Source organism: Pan troglodytes, chromosome 6 (genome assembly GCF_028858775.2).
Source record: "Pan troglodytes isolate AG18354 chromosome 6, NHGRI_mPanTro3-v2.0_pri, whole genome shotgun sequence".
Lineage (NCBI taxonomy): Eukaryota > Metazoa > Chordata > Mammalia > Primates > Hominidae > Pan > Pan troglodytes.
This window is the reverse complement of record NC_072404.2, coordinates 143,272,598-143,292,122: the sequence shown is the minus strand read 5'-3', so window position 1 is coordinate 143,292,122 and position 19,525 is coordinate 143,272,598. Positions and strand designations below refer to the sequence as shown.

Below are 19,525 nucleotides of genomic sequence, written 5' to 3'. Positions count from 1 at the left end.
GTCCAGCTGGGTGTGGTGGCATGTGCCTGTAGTCCCAACTACTTGGGATGCTGTTGTGGGAAGAACACTTGAGTCTAGGGGTTCAAGGAAGCAATATGCTATAATCATGCCTAAGAATGGCCACTGCACTCCAGTCTGGGCAACACAGCCTGTCTCTTAAAAAACACAAAACAAAACAAAATAAAAATAAATGGTCCCTAAGCCTGAGTTGCATAGGCCATGCTTTCTTCTAAACTAGGAAACACGGGAGCCCAGGCCCAGGGTGAGAGGTAGGTGACACAGTTAGGCTTCAAGAAGTCTTGAAGGCTCAGGTAAGGACATACAACAGGATTTTCTCTTCTCGGGCTTGCCCTGTATTACCCAATTCCCATTCCAGCTGCAGTGTCTAAGGTGGGTGGTTGGGCAAATCCCACTCCAATTACGAAGTCCAGGAAAGGTGGCTGGGTAGTGATTAATCTTTAATCCTCTGCTTAGGTACTTAGGATAGAGTAAGAGGGAAGGACTCTGTCTTGCTCTGTCACCTCACCACTAGCTGAGTAGGAACTTAATGACGTGTTCTCTACCTGAACACATAAAATCCTGTGAGGTTCCCTAACCCACCTGAAACCCAACAGTTTCAGTCACCCTGCTCAGAAAAAGGAGAGAGGCAAGAGAAGACTGGTGATGAAGTGAAGGTGGCTTCGAGGATACTGCCACTGGGTGAAGAATAAAATCAAGTTTAGAAATATCCGTGAACGGCATATTAAAGGGTGGAATATATAAGAGATGAGTATCTTAAAGTCAAGAACATATCAATCTCTGGTTTTCACAAAGATACCACTATATTCCAGCAAAGAGATCAATTTAGGTGTTCTTAAGAATGAATGAACAAGGTAAATGTGAGGTAGGTCTGTTGTTGGTCAAAGAGATATTCTCCTAGTTATTTTCTTTACATTTCTAACCAAATATGACGCCCCAACTACATTCATTTTCCCAATAGAAAAAAATCGATCGCAGACAGTAAACTTCTTACCAGTTAAAATAATTTCACATCTGTAGGTACCAAAATATATTCAGCTTTTAGCTTAGCTTATTATGTTTGTTTTCTAAAGCTTAGAAAAGAGGAAACCAACATTCTAAAAAAGATTCACTGCGTGGCAGAGTCGTGTGTGTGTGTGTGTGTGTGTGTGTGTGTTAAAAAAGATCTAATGTAAGATACTGTGTCATATCAACACTTTAACAGGAAAAAAAAATCCTCATCTAAATTATAAAAAATAGGTGAAGAGTGAGAAGAGCACAACAAAACAAATGTATATGGCCAAACAGAAATGCTGGGAATAAACACTGATCAATTAATTCTCCATCATCCATACCAACAAAAGAAAGAAGTTACACACAGCATTGGTATTTGTTCTTCAGTACTGAAAGTCATCTTATGCACTTCCTCCAGCCCTCTCAGGCCAGAAAGCAATTCTGAGCCTGTTTCACAAAACCCCACATGGCACAGAGCAGAGGATCTGGGTTCTAACCCCAGCTCTCTCTATAGCTGCTTCACCTCATGTAAATGTGCTAAGCCTGTGCCAGTTTCCATACCTATAAAATGAGATGCTAGATCTAAATGCTCTACAAAATAGCTTCTAGCTCAGACATATTATAATGAGTTTTCTTTTTGAGACACGGTCTCACTTTGTTGCCCAGGCTGGAGTACGTGGCACAATCCTAGCTCACCGCAGACTCGAACTTCTGGGCTCAAGCAATCCTCCTGCCTCAGCCTCCTGATGAATTAGACTACAGGCGTGCACCACCACACCTGGCTAATCTTTTAAATTTTTTTGCAGAGATGGGGTGTCGCTATGTTGCCCAGGTTGGTCTCACACTCCTGACCTCAAGAGTTCTTCCTGCCTCGGCCTCCCAAAGTGTTGGGATTACAGGTGTGAGTCCCTCCTCCCAGCCTATAATTTTTAACATGAACTAGGATCTACTTATTAATAGTCACGTAGTGCATGTTCAATGTAGATTCACACTTCTATCCATATCTTTATAATGACACTTGATGATAATGTTTGAGGCCAACAAGATTGTGTATCATTTCAATGAGCATTAAGCATACCTTACACATTTCTAGTTTGGAGCACTATGGCAGCAGGAGGAATTTCATTATTTTCAGTGATAAGATACAGTTTTCTGCAACTTATCACTGAAAATAATGAAAAACCAAACACTCATCTTCACATTTACATACAGTCATGCACTACATAATGATGTTTTGGTCAATGATGGAGCACATATACGCAGGTGGATCCCATAAGATTATAATGGAGCTAAAAAATCTGCTATGGCCTAGAGACTGCGTAGTCATAGCCTGCAGCACAATGCATTACTCACAAGTTTGTGGTGATGCTGGTAAAAATAAACCTACTGCACTGTGAATCCTATAAATGTATAGCACATACAATTATATACAGGCAGTAATGGTAATGGATAACAATAATAAATGACTATGTTAATGGTGCATGTATTTACTATCATACTTATTATTGTTATTTTAGAGTGCATGCCTTCCACTTAAAGAAATTAACTGTAAAACAGCCTCAGGTAGATCCTTCAGGGGGTATCCAGAAGAAGGTATTGTTATCATAGGAGATGACAGCTCCATTTACATTACTGCCCCCTGAAAACCTTCCAGTGGGACAAGATGTAGAGGTGGAAGACAGTGATAAGGATTATCCTGACTGTGTAGGTCTAGGCTAATGTGTATGTTTGTGTCTTACTTTTCAACAAACGAGTTTTAAAAAGTAAAATAAATAAATAAATTTTAAAAATAGAAAAAAGTTTACAGAATAATGATATAAAAAATATTTTTGTAGCTGTGCAATGTTTGTTTTAAGCTAAGTGTTATTACAAAGGAGTCAAAGTTTCTTTTAAAAAAATTAAGCATTATAAAAGTTATAGTAATCTAAGGTTAATTTATTATTGAAAATGAAAACTTTTTGAAATCAATTTAATGTAGCCTAAGCGTACAGTTTATAAAGTCTACAGTAGCGTACAGTAACATCCTAGGCTTTCACATTCACTTCCTATTTCATCAATGATTCACCCAAAGCAACTTCCGGTCCTGCAAGCTCCATTCACGGTAAGTACCTTTTATACTCTAATTTTACTGTACCTTTTCTATGTTTAGATGTTTACATACACAAATACTTACCATTGTGTTATATAACTGCCTATAGTATTCAGTACAGCAACACGATGTACAGTTTTTAGTATAGGAACAACAGGCTATACCATACAGCCTCTGTGTGTAGTAGGCTATACTATCAGGGTTCCTGTGAGTACACTCCATGATGTTCCAACGATGACCAAATTGCCTAAGGACACATTTCTCAGAAGGTATCCCAATTGTTAAGTAATGCATGGCTGTAGCTTGTTAAGTAGTATAGGGGCCTATTATCAAGCTTATACTCGAAAAAGACAAGTAGCAGCAATATGTCAATAAAACCGCTATAAGCTGTTTCTTGAGTGGTCAGTATGAGCTTGACAATATACTAAGGACCATAGGAGATTATTGCACAGTAAGTATTAAAAAGGCAGATGGAGTTGGTGACTACTACAGTCCTCTCACCAAAAAAATTATTACTGAAAGAATCTTGACTGTAATTTCTTCTTCATTTTATAGGTGGCTAAACTGAGACCCAGAGATAGTAAGTAGTATTTAGTGATGGACCTGGGCTAGAACTCAGGTCTCAAGTCATAAAACAGGCATCCTTCCACCATGACAGCCTGTCTCCTACATTCACACACAGATTAGAAGTCAACCAGAACAAACTATATAAGGAGTGACTTACATGGATCTCAAGGGCATTATGCTAAATTTAAAAAGCCCATCTCACAGAATCACATATTATGATTCCATTTATGTAATGTTCATGAAATGACAAAACTATGGAGATGGAAAACAGTTGTCAGAGGGATGATGGGAAGGGAAAGGGGTAGAAGGGGTGGCACTAGGGAGACCTTTGTGATGACTGAATAATTTTCTACCTTCATTGTGATGTATGTGAATCGACAGTTGATAAAATGGCATAGAACTATACAAAGACACTGTATCAATGTAAACTTCCTGGTTTTGATATTGTACTATAATTATATGAGATCTAACCACTGGTAGAAACTGGGTGAAAGGTACATGGGATGGCCCTCTCTCTACTACCCTTGCCACTTCAGTGAATCTACAATTATTTTTTTTAAAAAGTCAATGGGATTTTAACTTACTGAAAGGAGACAAGAAAAGCATTAATGACTCTAAACTCCATTCTCACCTAGAATAATCAGAATAGTTCTCAACCAGAATAAATCTCTGAAGGTCAAAGTAGACAAAACTTGTCACCATCCCTCTACTCCAAACTCTGTAATGGCTCCTGTCTCACTCAAAGCAAAGGCCATGTACAGCCTACAGGTCTGCTGTCCTCATTCCCTCCTTCGCTAACCCCATCTCCCACCACCTCCACCTTTGCTCCCTCTGCTCCAACCCTAAAGCCTTCTTTGCTATCCAGGACACTTGACCATAAGACCTCTGTCTCTAGTGTTGCCTTTGCCTTCTGCCACTTGCTTTTTCCCATCCTTCAGGTCCTTGCTCCTGATACCTTGCCACTGAGGCCTCCCTGACTCTTCCCTGGCTTCCCTACTAAAAAATTTCCCACTCGTAACCCTGGAATACCTCCCTCAACTCTTTCATAGCTTTAGTTTTCTCTATAGCACTTTTCATCACCTATATATCTTTACTGTTTCTTTATCTGATTGCCCCCATTGGAACGTAAGTGCTGCACAAAATAGATCTCTCTATCATATGCACTGATCTATCCCCAGTGCAAAGAACTGGCGCCTGGCAACGTCATGTACTCAACTCAGTAAATAAGCTGTTGACTAAAGATGGAGGGAAAAAAAAATACCCACAAACTAAAGTTAAAAAAAATAAAACAACCATATAATGTTCATGTGGCCTAAGAAAACAGGTGCAATTTGGAGATTACATGCAAATGAGGTTGAGTTTTACTTACATTTGGAAACATGAGATTTTAAATTCCAAGTCTGGCTTTAGTAAGATGAAACTTGAGAAAGACATTTACCTTTTAAGTCATATTTTCTGTTCTATCATACCAAGTGGACTAACTTGACCTGAAGGACCTCTAGGGTGGTAGACAAAGCTAATGCTCTAAATGATGCCACAGAAGGCATCATCTGTGTTTCGGACCTTAGCCAAGCCTAGAAATAAAGACATACCCCATGGGGAGCCATGGAAAGGACACGAGCATTTGTTAAGTCAAATACCCTCTATAAGGCAGAAAAGATATTACATACTGGGAATAAAATAGTTATTTGTCACCTAGTGCTGTGTGTGCTATGAGTCTTTTTGTTGTTGTTGGCAGTGTCTGGTTCTGTCACCCAGGCTGGAGTGCAGTGGTGCAATCACAGTTACCTGCAACCTCCACCTCCTGGGCTCAAGTGAGCCTCCCACCTCAGCCTCCTGAGTACCTGGGACTATAGGCACATGCTGCTACACCTGGCTATTTTTTAAGTAGAGAAAGGGTTTCACCATGTTGCCCAAGCTGGACCTGAACTCTTGGGCTCAAGTGATTCACCCACCTTGGTCTCTCAAAGTGCTAGGATTACAGGCGTGAGCCACCATGCCTGACCTACTATGAGTCTTATTATAAGTAAGCACCAAGTGTTGGGGGAAGACACACACAAGATGCACAATTCAGATTTTAGACGGAGTACCTACAGCAAAACTTTCCTGAGAAATGAAGCACTGAAGGATGAGTAAGAGCTAACCAGATGAAATGTATGTTCCAGGCAGAGAGCAGACTAAGTTAAATAGTAATGCATTTAATTTTTTTTTTTTTAAAGGAATGGTGAATAAGAACCAGGGAATGTAAATATAAACATGGAGAGGTAGGGAGGGGCCAGGTCATGGCTCAGTATACTCCACTCCTAAGGCTATGGAATGATTCTAAAAATCAGATGTGTGTTTCAAAAAGAGAATTAAAGCAGTAATGTAGAAAATGGATTGGAGGGCAGTAAGACTAGAAATAGAGAGGCTAGTAAAAAGAACTGCTGAGTTATTCTACGCTGACAGCATAAACCAGGCAGTGAGGAGAGATAGGATAGGATGAACCTGATATACCAGTAGGTAATTACGTACTGGGAGTTAGGAGGAGATAAAGATGACAACATGATCTCTAGACTAAAAGACTATGTAAATGGTGACACCGTCAAAAGACGCGATCATTTGAGTAAAGGAACAGCAGTTGAATATAGGTGGGAAGCCTGCTAGAGACAGGGATAGGGAAGTCAGCAGCATCACCATGAGATCACCCAGAGACTGAATAGTGGTAAGAAGAGAGACAATGACAGAAGCCTAGGAAGCACAAATATTTAAGGAGCACTCAAAGCAGACTGAGAAAAAGTTATCAGAGTTGTAGAAGGAAATCCATGAAAGTGTGGTATACTGAAAAGGTAGAAGAAAACAAGATTTTAAAAGATAAGTATTAAATACTCCAGAGAGGTCAAGTAAAAGTAAAGACTGAGAAGTGTCCTTGAGGGAAGCATTGGTGAATGGATGGGGAAGGTTCAAAGCTAGAAGGTAAAGGAATGAATAGCAAACGGGACAGAATTAAAATGTCTTTTAATTATTCTAATTAACTTGGCTATGAAGAGAAGGCAAGAAGAAGAAAAGCAGATATAATAGGATAGAAGACTGAAGGACAATTAAAAATAACACTAGTTAAAAAGAGAATAGCCAATAGCACAAAATCCCAAGGAGAACAAAAGAACTGGAATCTAGAGCATGTAGGCAGAACAATTAGTTTGGAAAGAAGAAGGTGAAACTGTCTACGGAGATGGGAAGGCAGGAGGTAAGAAAGCAAGCATAATAAGGAAGGCAAACTGGAAGCTGAGAGAACAAGAAGTTAAAGGCATCTTCCTGATAACCCTATATTTACTCCATAAAGTAAGAGATGAGACTGCTGACAGTGATAGGAAGAGATATAGTTAAGTAGGGGGGCTTGGTGGACAAAAGCGGTCAAAGTCTAAAATAGCCATGGTAGTGAAATAACACCATTAAAACAGCATTTATGGAAAATTAATCCAGGAGTATTATGCAGCAAGATTTGAAGAGGGGGAAAACCTGCAGGTACGAAATGCTTGGATCTGCCTTGTTGAGTGCATGGAGTGAGGGATGGCAAGAGTAGAAGGAAAGAACTGATAAGAGAATTCTTTAACATATAAATAACTAAATCACTACCTTCCTAATGAAATCGCTTTCTCTCAATACCCCAAGGAACACCTAGGCAGCATCAAATACCTTTAATTATTTCAGCTCCTGGTGGGAATCAAAGCTATTATTGATGGGCAGCCCCTAGCTTTTAGATTTCCCAATCCAAAATGCTATATGCTTCTTGAACCATAGCTCATAATCCAACTTAGTAACTCATTAAATATGAATGACTATGCCTACTTAAAGCACATCTGGAATATTCCCTGTACAAGTGGTGATACATTTTAATGGTTGTCCAATCAACCTGGACAGCTCTTCAAAATGAGTTGTCTAGGTTCTTGGCTTCTCTTCGAGCTCAGTATGTCTGGCCGATATGAAAAGGAATAGAATCATCTGACAGGAGAAGACTCCAATTTGGTGAGTACCAAAAAAGTTGGGTCTAGCCCACTGCTTAGGTTGTATTTTAATAAACTACACAGGTGATTCTTGGGCACACTGGAGTTTGAAACCTTCATTTTAATCAGCATTAGAGTTAAGCATGTTGGCTATGAAATGAGAGTAAGATGATACAAATGGAAATGAAAAGCAGGTATGTGGTAAAAAAAAAAAAAAAGGAGAAATAAAAAGTTGATAATCATCAGCATACAAAGGGTAGATGAAGTTATGATTTAACAAAATACCACATAAAATAAATACCACAGTCTGGGCAACATAGCAAGACCCTGTCTCTATTAAAAAAAAAAAAGATAAATAAATTAGCTGAGCATGATGGCATGCCTGTAGTCTCAGCTACTCAGGAAGCTGAAGTAGGAGGATCTAGGAGGTCAAGGCTGCCATAAACCATGATTGTGTCACTGCATTCCAGCCTGAGTGATAGGGCAAGACCTTGTCTCAAAAACGAAACAAACAAAACAAAACCACAAAGGAGAAAAAAAAATTACAGAATCAAGACAGTCCCTTAGAGAATGTGAAGCCAAAGGACTTAATTAAATCTTTTGTTTGTTTGTTTGTTTAATCTTGTACCAAAGATAAGGTATGGCACTTACAAAGAACACATCCAGTTCCTGCTTCTCATTTCATTTCTGGAGTTCATTTCCAAAGACAGACAAACAATGTTTTTGACATCTGTATGGCATCTTTCTTTGAAGAAAAACTGTATGATACAATAATGCTCTGAGCCACATTTCCTAACCTACTTCCAATCTTGATCTTCCTAAACGAACCTCAAATTCTTTATAGATAGAAGGACAGAGGTCCTGTAACTTAGTAAGGGCCATGGCCAAGCATATGTCAACTATAGATAATTTGAAGGAACCCACCATATGTGTAGATGCTCTCAGAGGGATACACTAATGTAATCATCAATAGTGTTTCTCTCTCAATGGAATTCCTGCCTAACTGCTGATCTGGGTGCAAGCTAATTTCCCCCATGGTGAATACTGCTGTTGAGATGCAGAACTCTCTACCATCTGTTACCCAGAATTAGCATAATGACAGATTATCTAATCCCTTACATTTAACAGATATAAATGGTGCTTCTATAACATGAGTTCACTCACATCCTCATTCATATGGTCTACCCCCACCCTATAAAAATTGGTCCTCCCATTCTCCTGGTGATGGATCTGGTCTGGAGTTTACCTCCAATCTTGCCAAAGAATCCAGGTGCTTTGCCAATGAGAAGCTTTCCTAACCCATTTTATTCAGGAGTGGGAATGCAGCTGTTATTCCAGATGCATCTGAAAAGGGGCATGCTGAAAATAAAGAAAAACTGTCTCTAGTAGACCAGCAAAATCCATAGTGCAGGGAAGTGCCTTCAATTAGATCATATTAAAAACTTTGACAAGGTATACAAAGAAAAGGGTTAGTCAGCACTGAACTGGTGAGAATGAAAAAAGGGAGAAAGACACCAGAAAGAAATCAGAAAATTAAACTGGCAGCAAAGTAATAAAATTCTAACAGGAAAGACTCTGCTGTTTTACAGATTCAGAACTGTTCTAGATAGCAAGACTTAGGTAGCATTGAACAAAATATGAGAATCAGACACCCAGAAAAACAAGGACATGCTCACAGATTCAAATAACCAGAAGAGCACCATCAGCAAGAAGTGGATGGATGGTTGCTGGTGTCACCAAACAGAAGTGGTGAACTGTTCTACCCCCAGTGACCAGTGTAGAGATGGCTCAATTGGAAGGAAGTGAGAAGCCATCAGATTGTATTGAAAACAATTTCCAAAACATGCCATTTCCTCATAAACTGAGGCTTTGATAGGGCTCAAGAGAAAAAGATGACAAGAAAACATGCTTGCATATAAAGAGCTACCTAATTTCCTGGGGTGGGGGGTGGGGGAAGACTTAGAAAAATGGGAGAAGTTTCTTATTTATCCTAAATATCTAACTAATCAAATAAAGTATTTATTTATAACATTTATACATCATCAAGTATACATTTCAGAAAAGTTCTGCTCAAGCTGCACTCGGTATGGGTGTATTCAACACCAGAGTATACACCATCAATAGAGACACTTCTTGAGGTACTTTTCTCTCACTTTGAAATTTTATCATTTGTCTTATAAGTATATCGTATATTCCTATCTCCACAACATAACCTAGGACAGGGGCAGGCAAACTCTTCTCCAGTTTTTGGAGTTAAAGTTTTATGGGGACACCACACCCATTTGCTTACACATCATCTATGGCTGCTTTACCGCTACAAAGGCAGAGCTGAATAGCTGCAAGGGAGACCATATGACTCTCAAAGCTGAAAATATTTACCATCTGGCCCTTTGAAGAAAAGTTTGCCAACTTATATCTTAGAGCACTGCTCTTCAAGGTGAGCTTTAACAGGTTACTTTCCATGGTGCTTGTAATGAGGGGGTCACACTCACAGGAATAATTACTGTATCTGTGTAAAAAAAAGTTAGCTATTGTTTTACGATTCTGCCAATATGACATTCATATAGCACTGGTTAATTCATATGTTCAAAACAAAGTAACTAAGGCAGCACACTGTAATATGACAGCCTCTGAGAAGACTCTATGGATAAGGTGACTTCCTCTTCACTAAGCAATAATTTTTTTTGAGGGAAGAAAGAACATGGCATTTTTTCAAGGTATATTAACACTCTGGCCATAAGACTCTACAGTAAATAAACTGGCACCTCGCTTCCATGGAACATTTGTAATGCTTCCATTAAGAGTAAGGAATGCAACCAACACTGTCTTCTCTGCTTTTAAGAGCAGCAGGAGGTACAGAAAGAAGCTGTGTGGGATACTGGACTTGCTGTGCAATGTTACCTCCTGAAGGTTTTGTGGGGAAAAAATGAATTACTACATTTAGATAGTGCCTGGCGCACAGTAAGCATTATATATGTTGGCGGTCACTGCTGTTGTTATTAATTTTCATTATTATTAGCATTGGCCTAGTTATGTCACTCCTCGTGGACTCCGCTGCCTTGTGTGCAAAATGAGGGAGGTGGACTAGATAGTCCTATCGATGTCTTTCTACTAAAAAATTATATGACTTTATTAGAAGAAAAAAATCCAAAATATAGACATCAAGGGACATGTTCTCAAAGAAAGCATCTTTTAGGAAATAGTTGAAAAGGTGAAGCCTGACTTCACAAGTCCAGAGATCTAGGAGATGAAGCTGTCAGTGCAAATTCTTGCTTCAAATGCAACTGTGCTGGGAAGAGGTCACCCTGAGCTGATAAAGATATCGTGTTCACCTCTTCAGCAGCAGTGCACGGCCTGGGAGAGCACCCATCCATCCGCAACACTCTCAATCATACATGCCACTACAGAGGCAAGATTCATGGCTTCAGCAACTGCCCAGCGTTATCCGATATGCATGAAATCAAAGTTTTCATCATTGGCCAGTGAGTGTTAAATCCCAGAATACCAGGATTAACGAAGGAATCATTAAAAACCCAGCATTAAATCACTTCTGTAGCCAATGCTGAGAGTGATGTCTGTAATACATTACAAGGCTGATTTAAAAGAAACAAGTTCCAATTTAGAAATGAATTACCTGAATTTTTTTTAACTGGTTGGATGGCTATCACAGCAATTTTGTTATTACAGGGGAAAGAGAGAATGGGTAACTTATAAATTATGCTGCAAATGGGGAATTGTCCTAAGATCACCGGGCACTGGATTCCAGGGCAAAAAACCTCTTAGAGACATATTAAGAGGGAGATGAGAGTCCTGGTAATCAAGTCAGAATTTCTTTTGTCCCCCAAAATATTCTAGTGGGTAGGGTGCTGTTAACACTTCATGCTTGGGAAATAAATTTGATTTAGAGAAGTTGTAGAATAACGACATTCTGATTCGATTTCCACAGTCCCTGCCTTTAGCAGACTAGGAAAACTGGATGCATTCTTCAGCTCCTGCTTTTGAAGCTGCCATACATTAAAAAAGTGTACTTTCCAGAAAAAGACCTCTTAGGTAGTGAAATCAAAGCTAAACTGCAGAAGGTGAGGGGAATAATGTGGGGATTACCTTCTAATCCACAATGAATACTAATGTCTTATTGCTAGACATAGTCTATCAATGTGAAAAAGTCTTCAACAAATGTGTTAAAGATGAAGCACAGTGAAAAACAAAAACCTGGCACAGGTGGACATGGCCACGCTCTGCCTATACACTCCATCCTTCCCTTGAGTTCCTGGATGTGAAAATCACGGCCTCCAGACTTCTACTTACTGTTTTAGGTTATAGCATGGAATGGTGCACTAATTAAAAAATAAATAAGGCCAGGAGCGGTGGCTCACGCCTGTAATCCCAGCACTTCAGGAGGCCGAGGCGGGTGGATCACCTAAGGTCAGGATCCCTAGCCTGGCCAACATGGCGAAACCCTGTCTCTACTAAAAAATATAAAAATTAGCTGGGTATGGTGGTGGGCACCTGTAATCCCAGCTACTTGGGAGGCTGAGACAGGAGAATCACTTGAACCTGGGAGTCGGAGGTTGCAGTGAGCCAAGACAGCGCCACTGCATTCCAGCCTAGGCAACAGAGTGAGACTCTGTCTCAAAAAACAAAAAACAAAAACGAAACGAATGACACCAGGTAGACGGGCAGAGAGCATCCCTTCAAAAGCAATGATTCTCAGCCACACTAAACACACAAACCTCAACAGTGCAAGATGAGGTATAGAAAATAGTTCCAATTCAAAGGATCCAAACCAAAATGGAAATAGGCAGTCCTGATTCTCTCTTCTCTGCCAACCCATGATACAATGATTTACATCTATCCCTGAAAAGCAACCTTGAAGGGTTATCTAAGACCAGATGATATAATTCTTAAAATACTATGTTGTAAACATGGATGATATTCAAGACATTTAACATATGGCACTGGCTAGTTTTGTTATACCTGTGTTTACTGGCTGAATAAAAGCCCCTTTTAGAAAGGTGTGAAAGAAAACAGCTAGAGTCATAAATGGGGTTATATCTAGAAGCGCATCAACATAAAACAGCCAATCTTCTCCAGCATATTAGTTTGGATTAAAGCCTGCCAAATAATTATACTTTGGTCATCAAAATACACATTATTAATTTCATATACGTAAGGCTATCCCCCAAAACAGAACACCATAAACTCTAGGGCTTCTTGGATATTTAATTTTGGGCTTCAGTCTTTATAAACCCACCAACTGACATTGAGCCTGAAAAATGATTATACTTGAATTTATTTCATCACCCCAAATATTTATTACTTCGAGATACACAAATATTTATTACTTGGAGATACAGTTTTGGTTAGCTAGCAATAAGAGAGACAACAAAAGAGATTAACGCCTTTTACTGCCTAAGGATTCCTTCTAGGAGGGTGTTTTAAAACAACAGTAATAATAAACAGTCGCTAGCCAGATAAAATCGATGAATTTGAAAATCAGTTACAAATAGGGTTAAACGGAACCTTACAGGTCCAAATTCACTACACCACCATTCCACTACACCACTGCTCTCTCAGATAAGCAATTCAACTAAGGTCACATCAGTGGCTAATGGCAATCTGGCCACTGAATTAACTGGTGGAGATCACTAAGAATTAACTATTTGGGTAAAGTCTGATTACATTAATGAAGAACAAGCACCTTAAGCAGACTTTTGTAAATCCAGACTTCCAAGCAAACTAATCACTTAAAATCAAGAGCCTGGGAAGGAAGAGCTACAGGGAAAATCTACAACTAGACGTTTCAGCCAACAGGAAACTTGTGGCTTCATTGCTACTGCTTGTCTCACCCATAAACATTCCCACCACTGAAATCCCCTCTACCAAGAACCTGAGAAGAGGTTTGAAGGAATTTTACATTACCAAGAAGACACACATTAAGGAAGCATAATGTTGACAGTACTGTTTATGCCACTTTCAAAAAAGGCCAGCTAAGGGCCTTAGGAAAAGAGGTTAACTGACTTGCAAGGTCACACTTTAACCTGGAGGCAGAGCTAGAAATAACCATCTCCCCATTGGCCCCTCCACCGCTCTGCCATCATGTACATCTTCCAAACAGAGATGGTATTGAAGAAATTAACAGAGCTGTAAAAGTGATCTGAGAACATAAACATCTGTAATGTCTTTCTTATTCCTCCTATTACCTGTATCTATGCTGCAGACCTAATCTGAGAGCAGAGAAGATTGTTCGTTTTGGCCCCTCCTGTTTCCTTTAGACTCCCTTTCTCAGTGGTTAGCAATATTGGGTGCACATCAGAATCACCACTTAAAACACTAATGCCAGACCCCACACCAAGACAAAGAACCTCTAGGGGTGAAGATTTACACTGATAAAACACCAAGCATCAGTACTTAGATTTTAATTTTGGGCATCACTATTTTTTGTAAGTGCTCCAGGTGAGTCTATCAAGTTTTGTGAAAAACTACCCAGACAGAAAACTTCAGCTAATACTACTCTCCTCAAGAAATCAAGGGCCAAGAATGATGTAACACAACCTAAGGCCCCAGAATCATAAATGTGTCATATTACCTGGCCTTCCCAAAGAACAAGACCCTGAGAATTCTGGGAAGGGAACAGAGCAAACTTTGGTATTATTTCAGGAACAGCAAACTCATTCCTATTGGTTCTATTTAGGTCACAGGAAGCCAACCAATCAGTTGTGGTAGCAACCAGAGAAAAGATTCCTCCTCTTTGTCTCTGCAGAATAGAACTGCCAACTGGCCATGCTGTACTTCCTAGGCAGCTGTGATGACAAGAGCCCCCTGCAAAACATAGACATTAAGTAGGGGTGGGGAAGGGTGGCTCTCTGTGTCTCTGGGAAATAAGGATAAATAAGCTAACTTGTGGCCATTATGACAAAACCAAGCCTACATATCCATATTATTGGCTTGACATTAAACATCACTTAACAACAAAACAAAACCACCCACCCATGCAAACACATATCCCAAGACAGAAAATTACATAATGGCATCTGGAATGATCTGCTCTGACAGTGAAAGCAGAACCAGCCAAACCAATGAGGTCTAGAAAGGTCCAAAATGGAGAGAGGCAGCCCCAGAGAGTCATTTTCACATCCCCTGTAGTTTATGTAAATGCAGGTATACATAAACAACGTTTTGTTCAGAGGAAGAAACTGAAGTAATAATAGTCTAGATTCTAGACGACCATCATTCTACTCAGAGAAATACCACACCACTGCTAACTGGAAGTATAACTACGTTCTTCTACCAAATCTAATCATTCTAGATAAGAACAAATTTGTCAGAAGAAACTTGTTTCAGCACATGTTGCTTTTTAGGGTAGAAGGTCAAAATAAGTTTTATTTCATATTGGTCAGAAAGGAAAAAGACGTCCAGGAAGAGGAATTCCACTACCTGTCCACTATGGTTTATGGCCTACGTACTAGCCAGCTGGCATCACAGGAGCAGGAGAGTGGTGTTTTTGTTCCCTGGAGTCCATTAGCAACTGGACCAAACCCAATGTCAGTGTTGCTAAGGTCCAGATTGTGGCAGCTGCTTTAGATCTGCACTGCATAAACAAAGTACAGAACTTCTGCAGGTAAAAGCTCTAGAAATGAGACCCCACGCCAGGCCTCAGACTTGGAAGAGGAGGACAGCTTGGGCCAGACCCCAGTGAGTGCCCAAGCCTTCTTGGAGGGACTTTTGGAGCTCCTATTGCCTAGAGAGACAGTGGCTAGGGCACTGAGGCATCTGGGGGCCCGAGGAGGAGGCAAAGGGAGCAGCAAGGGGCCTGGGTGACCCAGTTCCCTGCAGTGCCCGGACCGGCTCTCCGAATTGGCCGACCAGATGGTGGCCCAGGGAAACCTTGGCATGTACCAGGAAACGGAACAGTTGGCCATGCGGCTGAAGGGTTTGGGGTGCCAGGCCCTAGGGACCCCACAATCCCACACCCCCACACTCCCTAGACATGTTCGCTGAGGAAGTGGCAGAGGGGGAACTGGAGACCCCAACCCCTACCCAGAGAGGAGAAGCAGAGTTGCCAGGAGATGGTCTGGTGGATGTGATGTGGGAATATAAGTGGGAGAACCCGGGGGATGCCGAGCTGCATGGGCCCTTCACCAGCGACCAGATGCAGATCTGGGTGAGCGAAGGCTACTTTCCTGATGGTGTTTACTGCCGGAAGCTGGACCCCCTTCATGGTCAGTTCTACAACTCCAAACGCATTGACTTTGACCTCTACACCTGAGACTGCTGGGGACCTAGTTTGGTGGGCCCTTCTTTCCTGAACTTTGTGGAGGAGGTCCAAGTGTCTCAGGCAGTGAGGAAGTTGGAGGCCATTTTTCAGTCAATTTCCCTTTCCCAATAAAAGCCTTTAGTTGTGGGGCCTTGGCTGTGCTGATGGCCAGAAGCGAGGGAACCTCTCCACAGCCCCTTTGGACTCGCCTTGGTCCCTGAGTGTTTGCTCTTATGAAAATCCTCCTTGGAGGTGCCTGTCAGGGGTCCCGTGGCCTCCCTGCCTGGACTCTGCTTGCCAAGCAAACACCCCCAACTGTGCTATGAAAAAAAAAAAGAAACCTCACTTACAAAACTAAGTGAAAACAAAAATACATTTTTTAAAAAGTGTTCTTTGGGAGGGCGAGGCAGGCGGATCATGAGGTCAGGAGATCGAGACCATCCTGGCCAACATGGTGAAACCCCGTCTCTGCTTAAAAAAAAAAAAAAAAAAAAAAATTAGCCGGGGGCGGTGGCGGGCACCTGTAGTCCCAGCTGCTTGGGAGGTTGAGGCAGGAGAATGGTGTGAACCTGGGAGGCAGAGCTTGCAGTGAGCTGAGATAGGACCACTGCACTCCAGCCTGGGCGGAAGAGCGAGACTCCATCTCAAAAAAAAAAAAAAAAAAAGTGTTGACATTTTTCCTAAGAATTGGAAACCAGAATATTTTTTAACTTAATGATTCATAGTTCTAGTACAAGCAATAAATAGGTCCAGCAAAAGTTTAAGGGCTTTGAAATTCTCTCCTTCTCTTTGGAAAGGAAGGGGTATTTTTGGTTTCTTGCTTTGAAAGACAGTAAGCCACTACAAAGACTCTGTGGTCAACCTTCACTCAATGATCTGATCTTTCCACAGCTGCAGAGGGTGCTAAGTGACACAAGAAGCAATATAAACATTTCAGAGGGAAATTTCTGAAAAAGTGGTGACAGGAATAAATGAATTGTTTAGTTGCTTCTTGGTGTAAAAAAAAAGAAAAGGTGATTTTGTAGTCAATGCCAAAATGATCCCTTTTTCATTGGGGAGAAAGAGGGATGGTATGAGAACTGTAATATAGTTCCCATTGCTACTGACCTAATGTGTGATGGCTTATAAACCACATTTTAAACACAATAGATAAAGCAACAGTCTGCTGAATCCCAGTTTATATGTAAGCAGATATATTAGAAAGTCAGAAGACTCCATGTAAAACCAACAATGGAAATCTGATAGAAGGCAGTCCACCTCCCTTTATGAAGCTAATGCTCTTAAACATCTCCCAATCCTACTACACATACTCACCTCCAAGATCGCAATATTTGCTAAATCCTTCCAAGTTCCTTTTGTTTCCCTGTTTAAAACACATTTTCACTAAAGGCAGAAAAATTAACTAAGGCACCACAGCAGGAAGGGCCATTCTAAAAGCTCCATGGACTACGGCTTTGAGTAAGCCTTTTCAGGTGGGGGTAGAGTAAAAACATTTCCGAAAACACTAATTTGGTAGCCCTGTGCCTTTTCATCACCTCAGATAAACAGGTAAAGTAGATAGCTAGCTTACTAGCTAGAGCAAGCATACCCAGGGAAGTAGCTGGCTAGCACACCTCTTGATTTGAAAGGTATCCAATATACTGTTTTTATTAAAGAATAAATTGTGTGCCTACTAAATGGTAAATATGTGTTAAGCTTCCTGAAACATTAAGCATTACTCATGCATATCCATTACTTCTACCTGTATGCAAGTACTTATCAATCATTACTGTCTTAAGGAAACAGTATACATTCAATACTTAGGGGGAAAATGAATGCAATTCGCCGTCATGAAAACTGAAAAAGTGATGTGAGGAGACTAATACAAACCAAAGTGCCTCCAATGGAACAATAAAATGCCCTAGTACCACAGAGTCCTCAACCATAATCCAATGAGGCATTTTGTTTTGTTTTGTAAATTAAACCTTGGGTAGCTACTACTTACTAAATTCATCCTTAAAAGAATCTGTTGGGTAGCAATCACATTAGTGGATGAGTTGGCCACAGGGAGTGTGATGAAGAAAAAGAGAACAGAATATAAAATCAAGTTTGAGCTTAAAGAAATAGCTGGACATGTGAGAGAGAAGTGGGAAAGAGGACAGAGAAAGATGGAAGAAACTATTAGATTTTAAAATTAGGTCAATGGTGAGCAGCTCCCCTCTGGAGGGCTTAGGGCTCACTTTAGTATTTGATTGTTATGTCTTAGTCACTATGCTAAACATTTAAAACGCAGTATCACCTATAATCCTCACAATATCCTTATGAGGTATACTATTATCTCTAACTTACAGCTGGAAAAACAAAAATCAAAAAAACAAAAAAAAACTAAGGCCCATGATTACACAGTATCTAATAGTAGAGCTGAGTTTTTTACCTCAGACCTATTTACTTCCAAACTCTACATTTAAAAAAATACCCAGGTGCAGTGACTCATGATATAATCCCAGCACTTTGGGAGGCCAAGGTGGGAGAACTGCTTGAGCCCAGGAGTTCGAGACCAGCCTGAGCAACATGGCTAAACCTCGGTCTCTTCAAAAATCAGCCAGGTGGGGTGGCATTCAGCTGTGGTCCTAGCTACTTGGGAGGCTGAAGTGGGAGGATCACCTGAGCCCACAGAGATTGAGGCTGCAGTGAGCCATGATTGTACCACAGCACTCCAGCATGGGTGACAGAGTGAGACCCTGTCTCAAAAAAATTCCATAGAATCTTAATATCAACAATAGTTTGCCTTAGACTTCATCTCAACCTTATGCCGAGTGGTCCAAGTTTTTCTGCTTCTAAATTTTATATTCTTTAAAAAAAAAAAAAAAAGCACTCAGCACTCAAAAGAAGCACCCCCAAAATAGGAGCTATTATATTAGCAGGATGAAATAACAGGCAATTTCCCCTATTTTCTTTTGAAAATGTTACTACAATTTTTATTACTTTTTAAAAGATCACTCAGAATGAAAGGGAGCAAATCCCTTTTAAGCAGAATCACTACTGTGAGTTACAAAAATTTATAAAAACTCCATTCCTATTCCCCTTAACACTTAGTGCTGTGCTGACCACAGGAATTATAAAGAGAAGGGGGCTGAGAAATGGCATAGAAAAGACCCATAAGTTTTGCTTATTGGTAACCATGTCAAATGCCCCCTCTCCTTATCACATCAATGACACTATTCTAAATAAATAAATAAATAAATAAATAATGCTTATTAGTAACCATGTCGAATGCCCCCTTCTCCTTATCACATCATGGCACTATTCTAAATAAATAAATAAATAAATAAATAGAATGCTAGTAGGAGGTCAGCAAGATCTACTGAGAACTTATGTCCAAACACCATCCTTTACAAGGTCCCCATGAAATAAGAGAAAGACAGATATGGAAAAGAATAAAGCCCTGGCCGGAGTGGTGGCTCACACCTGTAATCCCAGCACTTTGGGAGGCAAGGTAGGCAGATCACTTAAGGTCAGGAGTTCAAGACCAGCCTGGCCAACATGGCAAAACCCCATCTCTACTAAAAATGCAAAAACCAGGCAGGCGTGGTGGTGGGCACCTGTAATCCCAGCTACTTGGGAGGCTGAACTCAGCAA

At 40.5% G+C, this 19,525-nt stretch overlaps 1 protein-coding gene and 1 pseudogene across 1 annotated transcript in view; one reads left to right on the top strand and one right to left on the bottom strand.

Moving 5' to 3' along the window:
- The window catches only part of SND1 (staphylococcal nuclease and tudor domain containing 1), a 437,045-nt gene that overhangs the window by 214,694 nt on the left and 202,826 nt on the right, over window positions 1-19,525 (bottom strand). The window lies entirely within an intron of this gene.
- LOC104007400 (CD2 antigen cytoplasmic tail-binding protein 2-like) lies at window positions 9,319-18,735 on the top strand (annotated as a pseudogene).